Source organism: Bidens hawaiensis, unplaced genomic scaffold, assembly GCF_021521415.1.
Source record: "Bidens hawaiensis isolate Kalapana, Puna unplaced genomic scaffold, B.hawaiensis_p1.1 tig00052123_1, whole genome shotgun sequence".
NCBI lineage: Eukaryota > Viridiplantae > Streptophyta > Magnoliopsida > Asterales > Asteraceae > Bidens > Bidens hawaiensis.
This window is the reverse complement of record NW_027499343.1, coordinates 1,278-13,478: the sequence shown is the minus strand read 5'-3', so window position 1 is coordinate 13,478 and position 12,201 is coordinate 1,278. Positions and strand designations below refer to the sequence as shown.

At 35.1% G+C, this 12,201-nt stretch overlaps 2 pseudogenes; both read left to right on the top strand.

The window, feature by feature from the left end:
• Positions 1-6,947: 6,947 nt before the first annotated feature.
• Positions 6,948-7,882, top strand: LOC143599377 (dirigent protein 21 pseudogene; annotated as a pseudogene).
• A 1,847-nt stretch (positions 7,883-9,729) lies between these two features.
• Positions 9,730-10,693, top strand: LOC143599376 (dirigent protein 21 pseudogene; annotated as a pseudogene).
• Positions 10,694-12,201: the final 1,508 nt, after the last annotated feature.

Genomic DNA, 12,201 nt, shown 5'->3' with positions numbered 1-12,201 from the left:
TTGTGTGGATCAACTTTACCGGCAAGCAAAAGTAGGGAATTTAATTTCAATAATTGAAAAAAAAATAAAGCATATCACATAAGCATAATGCTTCCTACAGAAGACTTTTAAGTGATCAACCATTTAATGGTAGTTAGACCTAACTACCTTTAAAAAGCCTTATGGCCTTGATTCAAAAAGCCCCTAGTTGCCACTAAAAGAAATCGATGGACTCCTGATTTTTGTTGTACTTAAAACATTTTTAAAGAAAGTAGATGCAATCATGATTAGAAAATAACCAACTTTAAGAACACCTTGAATATGTTCGTTTTGATGACTCAATAAATGCATTATTAATTACCGGGCTCTATCAGACAATATGCTTAATAAATCCACCAAACAGATGTGCCTGAAACATGAAATCTTCGCTGCTTGCTTCTCCACATCTTCAATTACATAACCATATAAAGCAAAATCACATTAAAACCACCTAATCAGCCACACATCAAATAACAATCCGAGATAGTACAGACCTGCTTTGATTGATGTTTGAGCAACATTCGAAGCCACTGTAGAAGGAAGAGCAACGATTCTGTTATCAATTAAGCGGAATTACAATTGATAAGAGCTGATTATGAAGATCAAAAAGACTCCTAACAAAAGCTTAGGGTTTTTGATTAACAAGAAGAACCGATTACAATACAAAGAAATGAATGAATATTATTCACAAACAAGAAGTAATTGAATTAAATTAGTTACAAGCCCTAATTCCCCTTTATAACAAACATACTCAGGCTGTTATAAACTTTCAATGCTTTGTACACCTTTTGTCCTTCAGGTTGCAGAAATGTCACTAACATGCAATAGATCTAAACATAGATCAAACTTGGCACCAGAAACCACTTTAGTCAACATAACTGCAGCATTGACTTCAGAATTCACCTTGTTGACTTCCACCTCCTTAGAGCCAATTATTTCTCTAATAAAATGTAACCTAACACTTATGTGTTTGGTTCTATTATGAAACACAGGGTTTTTAGACAGTTGCATAGCCCCTTGACTGTCACAACACACCACAGCTTTATCAACATTAAGTCTTAACTCTGCAACAAATCCTTTTAACCACATTGCTTCTTTGATTGCTTCAGTTAAAGCAATGTATTCTGATTCAGTTGTTGACAAAGCAACTATATGCTGCAAACTTGACTTCCAACTTACTAAACTACCATACACCATGAAAGCATAACCAGTCACAGATCTTCCCCTATCCAAATCTTTAGCAAAGTCAGCATCTACATACCCCTTTATCATTGCTTCTGGACTTGGATCAATCCCAAAAACCAACCCCACCTATTGACTTCCATTCAAGTATCTCATAATCCATTTGACAGCTTCCCAATGTGCCAAACCAGGACATGACAAAAATCTACTAACTAAACTTACAGAATAACCAAGATCAGGTCTAGTGCATACCATAAGGTACATAAGACTACCTACCACATTAGCATAAGGTAGTTTTCCACTTTTAACATTTCTTCTTTTGTACTTGGAGAATCACATTTTGACAGTTTAAAGTGTGCACCCATAAGAGTAATTACAGCCTTACTAAAGTTCATTGAAAACTTTTCAAGTACCTTCTTTATATAAGACTCTTGTGATAGCTTTATGACCCTTTTACCCCTCTCTCTTTTTATCTCCATTCATAGTATTTTCTTTGCCTCTCCTAGTTCTTTCATCTCAAACTCTTTAATTAACAGAGCTTTGTGGCTGCAATTTCTTCTTTACTTTTGCTGGCCACCAACATATCATCCACATATAACAGCAGATACAACATGTTACCACAATCACATTCTCTATAGTATACACAGTGTCATAACTACTTCTAGAGAATCCATGAGTAGTCATGTACTCATCAAACCTAAGGTACCATTGTCTAGGCGACTGTTTAAGCCCATACAATGACCTTTTTAACAAACACACCATATCCTTTTCCTCCTCAACCTCAAAACCAAGAGGTTGTTTCATATAAATCTTCTATTCAAGATTACCATGCAAAGCCGGTTTAACATCTAGTTGCTCAAGTTTCAAATCCTTGCATGCCACTAATGACAATAATACCCTTATTGAAGTGTGTTTAACAACATGACTGAAAATTTCATTATAATCCACACCATCTTTCTGTGTGAACCCCTTTGCAACTAGCCTAGCCTTAAACCTAGGTGCTTCACTTGCCAATCCTTCTTTAACCTTATAGATCCATTTACAATCTACAAGTTTCTTATCACTAGGTTTATTCACTAAAACCCAAGTTTATTCTTTATAAGAGAATCCATCTCTTCTCTCATAGCACTAATCCATTTATCTCTTTGCTTTGAATGAATTGCTTCCTTGTAAGTAATAGGTTCACAAACATCTTCACTTTCAGCAATCATTAAAGCAAAAGCTGAGACATTCTCAACTGAATCATCTCCCCTGTACCTAAGAGGCTTTACTACCTGTCTTCTTGTTCTATCTCTTGCTAACTGGTAACTATTTGCATCACATTCTTCATCAACATGAGAATCAGCACCAATATCATCATTTTTTACCAACTTAGGAATTAACTCCACCTCAGTCTGACCATTTTGCCCTTGATCAGACTTGACTTTTTCTTTATTCAGAACATCTCTATATATCACATTTTCATTAAACACTACATCCATACTAATGATCAACTTAGGGCTAACATCATCTAATCTCCACAACCTATATGCCTTAACACCTTCTGGATACCCCACATACACACATTTGACTGCTCTAGGATCCAACTTATTTTGTTTCACGTGAGCATATGCTAATGATCCAAAAACTCTTAAATGAATATAATCTGAAATCTTACCAAACCATATTTCCATAGGTGTTTTTAAACCTTCATTAGCAGTTGTTAGATATCTATACACCAAGTATGCTGCAGTAGACACAACCTCTGCCCAAAATGTCTTAGGCAACCCTGATTTTGACAACATGCATCTTACTTTGTCAAGTAGTGTCCTGTTCATTCTCTCTACCACACCATTTTGTTGTGGTGTTCATGGAACGGACAAATGCCTTGAGATTCCATGATCCCTGCAATACTTATTAATCCAGCCACTGCAGAATTCTAATCCATTGTCTGTTCTTAACTTCTTAATTCTTCTATATGTCTGATTTTCAACCAGGGCTCTCCATTATTTAAACTTGCCAAACACTTCATCTATATATTTTAACACATGCACCCATACACTTCTTGAGTAATCATCAATCATACTCAAGAAGTATTTAGCTCCACCTAAAGATGTGACTTTAGCAGGCCCCCACAAATAAGCATGTATGTAATCCAAAATCCCTTTAGTACTATGTATACCCTTAGTATAACTTACTCTCTTTGCTTTACCAAGAACACAATGCTCACATTGTTCTAGATCACAACTACCCAACTTATCAATTGCCTGTTGTTTCTTTAACTTAGAGAGACCTTGATTACTTATATGACCCAGCCTATTATGCCATAATTCATCCATATTAACATTTTTACCCTCAGCTACAGACACTAATCCCTTATCAGCTTCACCATCTAGAACATATATGTTATTACCCTTTCTTGAACCAGATAATAACACTAAAGAACCATTGATTACTTTGGCCTTACCATTTCTATGATTTACTGATAAACCTATACTCTCTAATGATTCTAGAGATATTAAGTTTCTTTTTAAATCAGGAATGTACCTTACTTCTTCCAGTTTATACTTAGTATTATTGCCTAATCTTAGAACCACAGAACCAATTCCCATAATCTTGCATGGTGTATCATCACCTAACTGAACCATACCTTGTTCTTTAATCACTAGATCACTGAAAAAACCTTTTTCTGGTGTCATATGGTATGAGCATCCAGAATCCAAAATCCAAGCACTTCCTGAACCATCCTTTTCAGCCACCATTACATTACCAACATCAAACCCTTATGATGATTCACCATCAGAAGTATTACCATGAGTCTTTGATGAACCATTTGTCCCATCTTTTTCCCTCTCTCAGGACAATCTCTTTTGAGATGCTTATCAGAATTACTGATATAGCATCTCCTCTTCACTTTGGACTTGGATCTTGCTTGTCCTTTGGATTTGAAAGACCTTTGATCAGATCTTCCTCTTGCAAACAACCCTTCACCAGATTCCTCCTTACCGTATGATCTTTTCTTTAATTCTTTGGAATTTAGGCTGCAAGAACTTCCTCCATTGTTAAAGTTTCTCTACCATACATCAAAGTATCCACAAAGTGTTCATATGATGAAGGTAGAGAAGTGAGGAATATAATAGCCTGATCTTCATCTTCCAACTCCACCTCTATATTTTCAAGATCTAATATGAGTTTATTAAACTCATCTGTGTGATCCTCCAAAGACTTTCCAGAATTCATATTGAAGGTGTATAATCTTTTCTTCAAATATAGTCTGTTTGCCAAAGACTTGGTCATATACAATGATTAAATTTTTGACCAGACACCGGCTGCCATAATCTCCTTTGACACCTCCCTAAGAACTCGATCTCCGAGACTCAAAATTATAGCACTATGTGCCTTTTCTGGGATATCTTTCTTTTCCTTGTTGGTATAACCCTCCGGCATATTTGGTTCACTCAATAACGCATCAGAGATGCCCTGGTGAACCAAAAGTGCCCTCATCTTAACTCTCCATAACGAGAAATCATTCCGACCATCAAACTTCTCAAGATCAAACTTCGTAGTAACCATCTCGGTAACAAGATCGTGAAATTGATTACACCGTCTTCACTAATCAAGAGCAACAAGGCTTTGATACCACTTGTTATCAATTAAGCGGAATTACAATTGATAAGAACTTATTATGAAGATCAACGAGACTACTAACAAAAGCTCAGGGTTTTTGATTAACAAGAAGAACCGATTACAATACAAAAGAAATGAATGAATATTATTCAGAAACAAGAAGTAATTGAATTAAATTAGTTACAAGCCCTAATTCCCCTTTATAACAAACATACTCAGGCTGTTATAAACTTTCAATGCTTTGTACACCTTTTGTCCTTCAGGTTTCAGAAATTTCATAACTTGTCCCTCAACAATTATTGACTTCGTTTGACCAAGTTCATAACACTAACAAATTCCGTGGTCAGTAGCCATAACGGTTTTTATTTGAAAATGAAATTGTGATAAAAATTGCGGAAGAAAGGGTGTTGAATAGGGAATAAAAACCCTAAACGTGGGAGAGCGGATACTGGGAATGCCGCCGGAGAAAAAGGATCTGGATCCTAAATCCGCAAGCTATGTAACTGATAGTAAGCTCTACTTCTAGAAGAAGTTACAGGACTTTAAACGGTCTAGATTTCATCTCAGACCAATCTAATGGTTATAATTAATTCAAAAGTTAATTTTACTGACCGGGAACAATGTATAATATAATTAGATAAAAAATGTGGTTGTGGTTGTGGTTAAAAAAAGAAAATCAAGTAAAGCTAATTTATCTATTGCCTTGGTTGATGAAAGTATGAAACTACTTCGTGAGAGATGGGAGAGCCATTTTATAATTCATTTTGTATTCAGTTTTTGTTTCAAAATATCTCTGGGTTTGCTGATAAAACTATGGCGTGCGAGAGATGTGAGTCGTGAAGGATCTGGGAAACTATGTCTTCTAATGTTAAGGACTCTATAAATATTTTGTCTCGACGTAGCATGAATGAAAATTCGTATTGCTTGTAGGATAGGTCCAAGACTTACGATGAACTTCACAGTATATATGTGAAGGGACTCTACTTTTGGACTCCAACACTACTGCTCTAGAGTCTATGCATAATAGTGTGGATTGCACCCGGTTCCCACTATAAAAATTAAATATTATTGAAAATCAGTCGAAACTTAAATGATATACACATCAGTTTGACGGTCTGGCTTGAACGATTTTAGCAAAAATGCTTGACCAAACTCGCTAAGTAAAAAATATATTGAACATGTGGTTTACTCTTTATTTATATGTTATATTGTAATCAACTCACATATAGTATGGTCATAAAATGGTTAGCAGATTCTTATGTGATCCATTATATCATGACTTGAGATGAAGGTTGACGTTGAGTTTGGTTCGTAAACATGTGGACACGTGAATGACGTGTCTAAAACAGGTTCAGCCCACTTAACATGTTTATGACATGCATAAGACGTTTAACTTATCATGTAAACGTGTGTTATTATGTCTACACAACATGTTTATGACCCATTTATGATATCATAATTACCTATTTTATCTTTTGTGTTCCCACCAATCCTTAAATTAGTCGATCGGCATTCGAGTTATCGATCCCTCATCACTTGTGAACATCTAAAGCCGGTTGACAACTACGACTTATTTCTTCTAGACGCACCTCATAATAGATTTACAAATTTTTGAGACGTACAAAATTAGAATTGAAAATATCAATTACACTAGAAGTCATATAAGTTCTTCATATGTTTCTCCAAAACACATCATTTTTCTATAACAATCAGCTCAGGGGAACAACAAGCTGTATAGGACTTTTACAAACATAAAAAAAACATGCACATAATAAAAATACCATTCTTTAAAAACATTAAAAACTCACCTAATAAAGAAATCATAAAAACACACAAAAACATTGTTACGTGATAAACACCTTTTATAATTTATTTTTTTTTTCAATTAAGACCCAAACCTTCTCATCTGACCCAACCACCTACAAAAAGTTATATTTTCGAATGTTTGCAATAGATAAAAATAGGTAAGGTACTAAAAACGCCTCTTAAAAATTTATTATTGTAGATGCCCTACGTTTTTCAAATTATTAGGGATATTTGTCAAAAAGAAAAACAAAGTTATTCATTTTGTATTGTCTGCATTTATTTATATATTTTGATGCATTGACCGGCTCAATGATAATTAATTAACAAATACTGTTAAAGGAAGTCATCAAACTCTTGCATTAAATATTTGACAATGAAATCTACGTGGTTGTTAAATGAGAGTCAAACAATACACATTTGTTGAACAAGTACTTATTCTTCCAATAATCCATGATGCAATTAAAGCTTCAATTGTGTATACAAGCCACTGACTTGTAATATATGGACCTTTCTTACTCTCATTCAACTATAAAGGCCCTAACCACCATCCATTGGAAATACATAATATCCACAATTTTCTAGTTCAATTCAATTAATTAACCTCATGGCCAACAAACTTATCTCCATCACCTTCATAGTCTTCATGTTCTCCCAGCTCCTTGTTGGGAAATCTCAAACTTTCTCAACCAGCTTGCCACGATCAATGCTACAACATGGAACACAAAACCTAACACGCCTCCACTTCTTCTTCCACGACGTACTTGATGGCCCAAATGCAACTGCCGTTCGGGTGGCTTCAGCCCCCATAACCAACACCTCCGCCACTGCTTTTGGGGTGGTGGTCATAATGGACAACCTCCTAACAATGGGGCCAGAACCTAACTCTACACGGGTGGGAAGAGCACAAGGGATGTACGCATCAGCGGATTTTAATAACATGAGTTTTATGATGGTTCAGAATTACGTGTTTGATGAAGGAAGGTTTAATGGGAGCACTTTGAGTATATTGGGTCGGAACCCTATTATGTCTTCGGTGAGAGAGTTTCCGGTAGTTGGAGGAACTGGTGTTTTCCGATTTGCTCGTGGGTATGCTGAAGCTCGAACTTTTTTCCTAAATGTAACAAGTGGAGATGCCATTGTAGAGTACAACGTTTATGTTCTACATTGATAACTGCATGTTTTCATTCTTTAATTGTTATTAAGTAATAAAAATCAAGTAAGATTATATCATTTGATTTAGGTTAATATATTTTGTCTTCTAACACTCACCGTAGTCACAACATATGAAATATCAGACGCTCAGACTATATAACGTAAAACAATTAATACATTTTGGAACACAAAAAAACACATAATCTGAAAAAAAAATAAGAAGATGAAAAACCATGAAAACTTAATTAAAGAGTAAGAAAACTTTGTGATGACATATTACGACGACTCGCCATTAATGTTTTAAACACCAAAATTCCTACTATTGTATTATGTTGGCCAGACAAAGAAGGATTATGATTTATCAAATTTCATAGCTAGACAGCTCAGGACTCAAGAGCATAATTGCGTTGTATATCATAACTTACAAGGTCAGCTTGTGGTTAAAGAAGGTAAGTAAGTTGTGATACATCTATTGTCGTTTATGAAAGTCCCTTATATACTTCTTACAAATCATGTTATTGGCAAAACTTAAGAACAAGTCTCCGACACAATACCAACTAACAAACCGTGATCAATATCCTCTACTAGTTAAATCGTATATGGGTGTGGGGAATCTGTACGTTGTGGTGCTCAAAATAATCAGTTGTATAGAAAGGGATAATATAAATGGTTTAGGAAAACATTTATATTCACGATATATGTATGTGTATGTCTTACCAAATCACCATAAACGGGGAACAAGATATACTTTCCAAGACTATTACATATCTAAGAAAGTATCGGTGTCAATTTATTGAGAACTAAACATCATTGTTTATTGTTACCCTCATACATGCATGGATAATAGCTAGTTGGTCATAAAGAACACCTGCCATGTGGCAACACAGAAGTTAGAGCTAGTGTGATTCAATGTTAATTATACGCATCTTTTAATAGTAATATATAATCATATGATTTGTGTTAAACGAACCGAACAAAGTTATTTGTTTGATTTATAAATGAATGAACATAAACAAAGAATTATGCTTGATTAATTAAATGGACAAACATGAACAAATGTTTGCTCGTTTAATTGAGTTAACAACATTTGGTAAAGGGCTCATTTGCTTTCGTTTGTGTTTGTTCAAATATATATTTATTTCTAAGTACTGTACTTTTTTATGTTCCCGATGGTTATGTATTACATTTGGGTGAATGTTGTTTTCTTTTAATTTCAAATCTATATATGCTATTTGTTTTCATGCAATTATGTTGGTTTGTGTTTGATTAATAAATAAACGAACGAATACGAACAAATTCATTTCCATAATGAGCGATCACGAATAGGAAATTCCATTTGGTATGTGTCTATGAACCATTCTTTTTTCCGGTAAATTCATTGCATGAACATTTAATTTGATTAGGTCCATTTATGGGGTGGCCCAAGATGTTTGTCATGAAAAGGCTATGTACTTTACTAATACTCTAAAAGAGAAGCAAGTACTTCGCATTATTTGACAATGGACAAACATGCAATATTCTACGTGGTTGATGGCTTGATGGAGTCAAAACCTCACACTTTTGTTGACCTTGACCATTTAATTATCTAGAAATAATCCATACAAGTATGCAATTAAGATCACCCACGACGCTGGGTGTTTCGGGTCCCATCCGAATCAAGGTGGCGAAACACAAACGGGGAGGGAGCGGACTTCCGTGTTGAGGGGCGAAGTCCATGTAGCAAGGTTCTTGTCTACAAACTCTATGGCGGACAAAGTGACCGGTCCCCCTCTTTTGCATACATACACACACAATTATAATATCTTTGTTTAATAAATAGAGTTTGTGAAAGTTTGGTGTTGTGAATGAAAATTGAGGTTTTTGAGATAAGTTTATAATCTAATTTTGATGTTGATGTAACGTTTTATGAAATTCAGCGTTGGTGGTGCTATAAAGCTTCAAGTTATTATGTTTTGACGGTGAGCACATTCTATAAAACTAAATAATTATTATTAACACAATAATATTTTTTTAATGAACATAATTCAAAATTTGTACACCTTTGACAATTTATATTAGATTCGTTTGACCTTTCTTCTTTCATCCAAGTATAAGAACCCAAAGCACCAAGCAAAGGAAAAACATATTATCCACCATTTCCCATCTCTATTCAATTTAACATCATGGCCAACAAACTTATCATCTCCACCACCTTCCTAGTCATCTTTTTCTCCCTACTAGTTTTCGGGCAATCTCAAACTTTCTCAACTAGCTTGCCACGATCGACGATCAGACTCCAAAGACAGAACCTAACGCGCTTACACTTCTTCTTCCATGACGTAGTTGGTGGCCCAAATGCAACAGCCATTCGGGTGGCTGCAGCCCCCATTACCAACACTTCTGCCACTGGGTTCGGGGCGGTAGTCATGATGGACAACCTTCTTACAATTGGTCCGGAACCAAACTCTACACGGGTGGGAAGAGCACAAGGGATGTACGCGTCAGCAGATTTTAATAACATGAGTTTTATGATGGTCCAGAATTACGTTTTTGATGAAGAAAGGTTTAATGGAAGCACTTTGAGTATATTGGGTCGAAACCCTATCGCGTCCTCGGTTAGAGAGTTTCCGGTGGTTGGAGGAACTGGTGTGTTTCGATTTGCCCTTGGGTATGCTGAAGCCCGAACTTTTTTCTTCAATGCAACCAATGGAGATGCCATTGTGGAATACAATGTTTATGTTCTTCATTGATGATTTCTTATTTTCATTCTTGCTTATTATCTAAACTTGTTTGTTTGTTTGTTTTAAAATATGGTTAAATCGGTTATGATCTGTAGGTTTTATAACAACTGAATAAATGTTATTGGCATTCAGTTATTATTAAAGTAGTTTTATTGGAGTACTTTATATAACTATAATTATACATTTATAACAATATTATGACTAAAACATGTCCAAGACTCTTAAGTACTTACTTGGGTCTGTAAATTCTAACGTGGTATAGTGGTAGAAAGTCTGAGTTTTTAACGGAGACCTAGGCTCAAACCCTGCTAACAACGCTTTGGAGGGGACATGGGTGGCTCAATGAAGAAAGACCGGGATCTTTGTGATCTCCAGTTCGATCCTGAGGGTGTCCGGGGTTTACCACCAGTGAGCATTCGGGCGGGTGGGTTTTCCACAAAACTGGAGATAACTGGGAGTCATTTAAGAGCTTCGTACGACTGGGTTAAGCTAACTGACGGTGGCCTTTTGCCATTAGATCAACTATACAAAGTACATAGGTAATTCTCTATTTATTAGTTGTTAATAAAAGAAAAAGAAAAAAAAATGAAAAGAAAAGTAGTTGCTTGCGTCACTAACTTTATGGGTAAAATACACAAGCCTGGCAGGAAGCCCATATGTTGTATTGGACTATTGGCTAATATGATAATTGTAATCACAATTCACAAACTTAAAAGCTTTTTTTAGATTTGTATACTTTTATGGAGTTTTGTATACTTTTATGGAGTTTAGTGGCCTTAAATTTAGGGATGGTAATGGATTGGGTTTAGGTCAGGTTTAGGTATTTTTAAACTCATACTTGGTTATTAAAGTTCGTCTCAAATCTGTCCCAATCAGTCAGGTTTTAGTCGGGTAATTATCCTTCGGGTTTCGGGTTTTTAAACTCATATAGGATTTTTGACAAAATACCCGTTGGGTACACCCGACTCAAAACTCGCCGGGTTTCTACCGAATTTTGACAAAATATAACTGATCGATTACAAAGATGGTTACCATAAAGATAAAATATCTCAAATAATTTATAAACAAGTTTCAACAAATAATATATTTGGAATATAGTATGTATATATATATATATATATATATATATAATAAGCGATATTGGGTACATCGTGTATATAATCGGGTAAATTGGTCTATGTTATCGGGTAATTGGGTCGGGTAATCTGGTATATTAGAAATCCCAAACCTATCCCAAACCCACGAAAAACGTAAAACTAATCCCAAACCCTAATGGGTCGGGTATTACCGTCTCATTTATATAGGGTTTCGGGTTTTCCCATCGGGTTCGGGTTTCTTTGTTATCCCTTTCTAAATTATTAGTATTTACCGTTTAATCTAAATTATTATTATTATTATCACCTATAAGTTATACATCTTATTTGCACTATTTTAATGAAAAGGATTACACTTTAATTTTTATACATTTATTATATATTTTACAGTTTAAAGATTTTTTTTGTAATTGCAGCATTTATAAAATATACTTTGTTTTAAGTAATGAATCAAGCTATCACTTTAGGCCATGTGTAGTCATAATGCCCCACCCCTGGGCATTAAGCGCAATGTGGCGCCGCTAGTCAGAGTTATGGGTTTTTGCAAAAAGATGGTGTATTCATAAATCTCCACCCCCGGGCATTTTGCGTCACATGGCGCCCAGTCACTTTTATTTTTTATT